The sequence below is a fragment of the Rhipicephalus microplus genome, unplaced genomic scaffold, assembly GCF_043290135.1.
Source record: "Rhipicephalus microplus isolate Deutch F79 unplaced genomic scaffold, USDA_Rmic scaffold_15, whole genome shotgun sequence".
In the NCBI taxonomy this organism is placed as follows: domain Eukaryota; kingdom Metazoa; phylum Arthropoda; class Arachnida; order Ixodida; family Ixodidae; genus Rhipicephalus; species Rhipicephalus microplus.
The window spans coordinates 17,915,271-17,921,818 of record NW_027464588.1 but is presented as its reverse complement, the minus strand read 5'-3'; the positions used below and the strand labels follow the sequence as shown (position 1 = coordinate 17,921,818).

Genomic DNA, 6,548 nt, shown 5'->3' with positions numbered 1-6,548 from the left:
CAAATCATTGCTTACGAACTTGCTGTGGTAGCTGATTAGGTCCGCTGAGGCGCTTCTACGCTCGAAAGCGTGGGTTATGACCAATTCACACGGAAAGCTGTCACTGCACTTATGCCCAACCATCGTTTATATTAACAACGTTTAACAAGAACGTGCCCTGCCTTTGCTACAGGTGCTTAGCTAGCTCATTGGGCAACCATATGGAATTATGTGCTGATCATGTGGTCAGCAAAAAGTTTGTTATAACAACCTCGGCACGTTTCGTGGTGCGTGACAAGACTTGTAATAAACATCCGCGACTGTGGATTAATTTGTTCCAGCTTCGACTACGCATTCAGTGTTTGCGGCACCATACGCGGAATAGCCAGACACAGACAATGCGAAAAGAAATTCCTCTGGATAAAAGGTGTGGCGATGCTCTCCCGCTAATGCCACCGAGGACAAAATAATTATTGTTTCTGGCCATTCCATGGTGCACTTTGTTTTCCGCAAGTTTTCCTTCACTATTTTTCGCCCACTGCAATCGCATTCCGTCAAAATACTCAAAGAACCCGAGGCTGGTAAATAATCTGCGTCGCTGTGCGACTGGCTGGGAGGAGAGTTGCCGTTTACAAGGAGTCATTCCCCGCCGAACGGCTGTCCGCCGTATGCGCCATAGCGTTTGCCTTTCGGCGCCGCCTTGGCGGGTTTCCCGCTCATCCCCCCCCCCCGCTCACCCCCCGGCCAGCGTTGCTCCCACAACGGCGGCGTAGATAAGCGGAGAGTTGCGTCACCGAACACCTGCGTGGACAGCTGCGGCGCCGCCACGCCGCCGCCAGTGCCTCCTCTTTCTCTCTCTTAACGTTGCTCCCTCTGTCTCATCGTCTTTCAAATGCGTTGCGTTGGTCGGGGGTCTTGGTCGCTGTGTGTGTTCTAGCGAACAGGCGCATATTCAATGGTGGTCACGCATGACACCGTGTTCGAAGTGACGCTCGGATTAAGGAATATTCATGGAGTGGCGGACACGGACAACGTGGGCCATTTAACGGTGAGTGTACTGTTTCCGTAGGTAGTAATCATACAGCGCTTGCTGGGCGCCTGCAGCAGCTCTGCCGAAGTAGGCTGCCAGCCATTTACAACAGCATGCGTTCGCGGGTCTGTTGCAGATGCCCGATTAAACGTGTGACTTAACGAGTTCACACTGCTAAGCGCGATGTTGTGTAAGTGCCTGCATCACTCATACAGTGAGTGATGTGATCACTTAACAATGGCGGGATTAGTTGCTGATCGCACATTGTCTCTACACTGCACAAAGTGATTGATATTGTTTTAAGATGTGCTTTGGGCTACATCGTAATAACATTTCTATTAATACTCAAATGTGCAACGTGCTTCTGTAGGTGTACACCTCGGTCTTTTACGTGCGCCTCTGTCTTTTAAGCTGTTTAGGACAAGTGCCGCCAGCAACAGGGAAAGATCTAGCAGACTTCCAAAGGCGCGTTGTTGTGGCCATCGCCGTGCGTTGTTTTCCCTCGTTTCTGTTTGCTGTTTTCGTGCTTCGCTTTCATCTGCGATAATGTTCGGCGTTATAACAGAATCGAGAGAGTATACGTGACTGTTGGAGCTATGTGCGGTTGCTCTAGCATAAGCCATGCATGGCTGCTGCAACGTAGTCGGCGTCCGCGTGCGTTGCCGCGTTCGAGCGCTCTTACTTGCGTGATTGTGTTTAACTGAGTATTTAGGCACGGGTTACGTTTGTAAATCCCGTAGTCAATAATCGCTAATAGCGTGCCCCTGATTGCCATCAGAGGATGGGCTTGGTTGTCGAAATATGCCAGACGCTTTTTCTAAAAGCAAGCTTTGATTTTTTTTAAAGAAGTACTTTCATACGTGCAAGGCAGTGCCTATTGCAGGCCCGCAACTCTTTTAAAACAGGACGAGCTATCACATCTTTCATCAAATTACAATGAATTAAGATGATTGAATTATAGATGAAGAATTTCTGTGCTAGATTAGGGGCACAAAACACATGTTCACAGCCCTACGTCTAGAAAGCAGGCAAATAGGAAGCACAGCGTTAAATTTGGATTAGATTCCATTGACGGAGCGTCTTGTGAGGGTAGAAAGAACGAGAAAATTGTTCATTTTTGATGCCCTTATAGAGGCAGTCAGAATTGCACTGTTTGGTGACTTGTAATAATTCCTCAGATTGTTAGAGGCGTGATTAAAGTCAGTAAATCTTTTTCTTTTTTTTTGCAGACCTCTTCGCTAGCGCCACGCCCAAGATCATTTGTTCTCATGTAAAAGAGAAAGCAGAGATGTCTTCACTGTACATGAAGAGGTGAGTTTCTTGTGCATTTTCATTAATGTTATATGTTCTGAGCGTTGTACTTTAGGAATTGTTTTTCACACTGGCTCACTACCCTATAAGGAATTTGGTTCTTAGGTGAGTTCAGGCTTTCGTAAGTGCCATTTTCGAGCTGTAGTCTTACACTTCACCTCATTTCGGGAATTTGCTGTATGCTGGAAAACTCTTATCTTTATCATACGAAATTATTAGAATGTATGGGTTGTATGCTTCGAGTTCAGTGTAATGTCAATTACACGCCATTTCGAAGGATACACACTACACATTCTTTATATATGGTGCTGCCAGAACAGCACGAACATCCTTTTAAGAGAAGTCATATTTGCTCTTATTACAGGATGAGAGGGTGCCGCTGACGTCCTGCGTAGTCTACCCCGGCCCCAGCCTAGAGCAAGCCTACTTCCTGAACCTCCACATGGATAACCGAAAAATCTTCCGTGTCAGTAATGACGAAGAAGGAGTGACAGCACTGATGAGTTGATTTTTTTTTATTTTCAACATTGGCTACGACCGCAAGGCCTTTAACAACCACCGTGATTTAGCGGATTTTTCTCGGCGTGAGTTTGGAGTTTATCAAAGAAGTTGTTCAGGCAGTACGACGCTGAAAATTTTAGTGTCACAATGCCTGAACAACTTTTTCTAGTGTGGTCATGGTAGATGAACAAACATTGTTATTTGTGTAAGTTATTTTGCTTAAATATAGCTGGACCATTCCATGCCAAACGTCCCAGCCACTTTGGCGACCATCTGAATTGTATTTGAAAAAAAAAGTGCTGACTTACTGCGTTTAAAACAGTGAACTGCTAGAATATTTCAGCGAGAAAAAAAGTTTTGTTCATGTGGCTAGCTTATAACTTCCAGGCATAATGCCGTCTGTGTGCAGTTTGTGGAAAATTTTGTTTTAAAGCTACCGCTTATTTTTTCTAAAGCAAATTCAGTCTACCTGTTAAGTAAATGTGCTTCTGTAAGGTATTTGAAGCTCAATAGTAATAGTGCAATTTTTTAGCCACATTCGCTTTCAAGAATAAAGCCAAAATGTGTTATGTTTGCATTTTTTATTGCAATATTGCACTTTGTATGAATATCTGGGCAGTGAATATTTACTCCACAGAAGGTATATTTTGAGGAAAAAATATCTTTAGATCTCTCAAGCTGCTAAAATATACGAGAAAATATCACGAATTTCACAAAATTGTGATTTTTGTCCGTATTGAGATGCAATTTGCTCCATGTTGTGATACAATGAAAACTCATCATTATACCTAAATTGTAAGAAAATGAAATTCTTTCTGTAATAAAAATCTTATCCCAAAAAGGACAGGAAAGAGCGCTGTCAACTGAATTTTATTGAAGGTGCTACGAGCGTTTTTATACTGAGCACAAGACCAGGGCTCATCTGCAACAACACATGTGTGACCATGACAAAATAATTTTAACCGAGAAAAGAATACTCTTTTTCGGAAAAGATAAGTGAAGGTGTACTGATGCATTGATCCTTGGCCTTCCTGATAAAGAGTTCTAAAATCTCTCATTTTTCTGCTTGCTTTTTTTTCAAAAACCGTGTTTTATGAAACCTAGGACTACACTTACATTCTTTACGGTGTCCGGCCATGAGACTACTATAGCTCTTCTTAACATTTAAAGCATGCTGTCTTGCTTGATCATTGAAGCATTGCCCAGTTTGTCCTGTTTACTTTTCCACATGTTAGCGGTATCTTATACACATTAGACTGGCATTCAGTAAACCTATTCTAGTGACGAATGGTGCAAGATTGACTATTCCTGTTGCTGTAAGTACATGCACTTTTGAAAGCTTGCAAGGGGTGGAAAACAACAATGTCATATCTGCTGGCTCTTTTCCTAAAATTGTGAGACACCTTATGTACGTAGTACCGTGTGACATGCAAAGGTGATTGGTCATTCTCTTTTTCTTTTGGTCCTGCTTCCTTTAACTTTACTTTCTGCAGGAGGGTTTCACAAACAAGTGTGATGATGTTGTTGGGGTATTGGCTGGTGCTATCAGCCCAGGAGTGCTAAGAATGTTCTGCCTTTTGATAGTGGGCATTCAAAATTAGTAGAAAGAGGAATTGATACCACATGTACTCAGGCCACCCTTCAGAAGTCATGTTAGCACAAGGGTGAGGTCAGGTTTAAAAACCAGATTAAAAGACTAAAAGATGCTGGGTATCCCAACAGAATCATCACACCCGTTTGCAAAACCCTCCTGCAGAAAGTAAAGTTAGACAGGACCAACAAAAAACAATGACCAAAACCTTTGCATGTTATACCACATCATGTGTCTCACAATTAAAAAAATAGCCAGCAGATATGATATTAGCGTGTTGTTTTCCACCCCTTGCAAGCTTTCAAAAGTGTGTGTACTAAACAGCAACAGGAATAGTCAATCTTGCCCCATTCGTCACGAGAATAAGTTTACTTAATGCCAATTTAATGTTTGTAGAAGTATTTTTTATCAGGTAAACCAATGATCAGTGCATCACTACACGTTCACTTATCCTTTCCGAGAGGGAGTATTCTTTTCACAGTTAAAGATTATTTTGTAGTGCTCACACGTGTCGTCGCGCATGAACACGGTTCTTGTACTCCGTATAAAAGCGCTCGTAGCACATTCAATAAATTCAGTTGACAGTCGGTGCTCTTTCCTGTCCTTTCTGTCTCTTCCGAAAGTTGTCGCGCTGTGACTAGCACACAACTACGATGAACCAACTCTCCCAAATTAAGCTCTTGTTACGTAACACGTAGACCGAGTTTCGTATGAAAAGAAGGAGCGGTGCTTTTAAAATAAAGTTTTTCACATACAACACCTAGACGGCATTCCAGGAAGTTCAGAAGGCAGCCACGTGACCAAATATTTTTCCTCTCCTAAATATTCCAGAAGTTCACTATTTTCAATGCAGCACGAATTTTTCGAATACATTTGAGATGGTTGCCAAAATGGCTGGGACATTTGGCATAAAGTGACCCAGCTGTGTCATTAGCCATAATTATGCATTACCTCTTTTGTTTTTTGTGTGTTTTGACTCAGTTTTGTGTTCGTTTTTAGCTTATTGTGTTTCTGATCATTGTATTGGTTTCTTAAGTATTCGCTAAAGTTATATGTGCAAAAACCCGTATATGTTTGCATGTACATTATTTCTCATAACCAATTGTTATACATCCAGGAATACAAAGCTTAATCCAGTGTGATTATATACATTTGAAAACACTATCCATATATATTTTTGTGTACATCACTTCTTGGGAACGATTGTGTACATGAAGGCGTATATAGTGAAATCATGCTGATTGTATATACTTGAAAGAATCATAAGTATATATATGCCTGTATTTCATTCCTATTAACCGATTGTGTACATGAAGGAGTATTAAACTGGAAACCACTAGGATTGTAGATACTTGAAAGAATTATAGGGATATATTAGCGTATATTTCATTTGTAGTCTCTATGTACTTGAAGCAGTATACTAAACTGAAACCAGTGTAATTGTATGTTGCAAAGAATTGTCAATGAAGTGAAACTGAATAAATATAATAAACATTTGAGGTGTTGCATGTGTAGTGTACGTATACGTGAACGTATATCTGGTGAAAAAGTTGTGTGGCAGAAGAAAAGTTTGTTTTATTTGCCTATTAAATAAATGCAATATGCAAGGGCAGCAAGATTTCATTTTCTGTAACGCACATATGCATATACTGTGAAGTATATATAGATCCAGCACAAGTTCATACACGATGGCACGCGTTTATATTTTTGCCCAGACGCAATGAATGGAGCTCGACAGGTGGCGCATCATTGATAATGAGGAGCACTTTCTTCAAGTAGTGTGTAATCAGTGCATGCTGATATCTATTAGTGCAGTCTAAAAGAATACTGGCACCCCTGCCATGGGCACTCAACACCCTTGTGCACCCTTCTCGCACCCTCCTCAGAGGGTGCTAAAAAAGTGATGGACATCGAAGGCACCCTTCCTTAAGGGTGTTTTTTAACACCCTACAGTTTTTTTACATGTACACCCTATTCTAAGGGTGCATGAAAAAGCACCCTTTTTGGAAGGTGCTGAATTAACACCCTTAGGGTGTCGTCCACGGGACAAGCTCATTTACACCCTTCTGGGTGTAAAAATTTTTACTGTGTATGAATAAATTTCTTCTACATTACTACATTTCAAACTAAAAGGTC

The 6,548-nt window shown here is 41.5% G+C and overlaps 1 long non-coding RNA gene across 1 annotated transcript; it reads left to right on the top strand.

Annotated features, from left to right (window-relative positions):
- Window positions 1–818: 818 nt before the first annotated feature.
- LOC142784692 (uncharacterized) lies at window positions 819–5,922 on the top strand. Its single transcript, XR_012888730.1, has 3 exons — window positions 819–1,027; window positions 2,239–2,320; window positions 2,685–5,922. It is a non-coding gene; the product is annotated as an uncharacterized LOC142784692 (long non-coding RNA).
- Window positions 5,923–6,548: the final 626 nt, after the last annotated feature.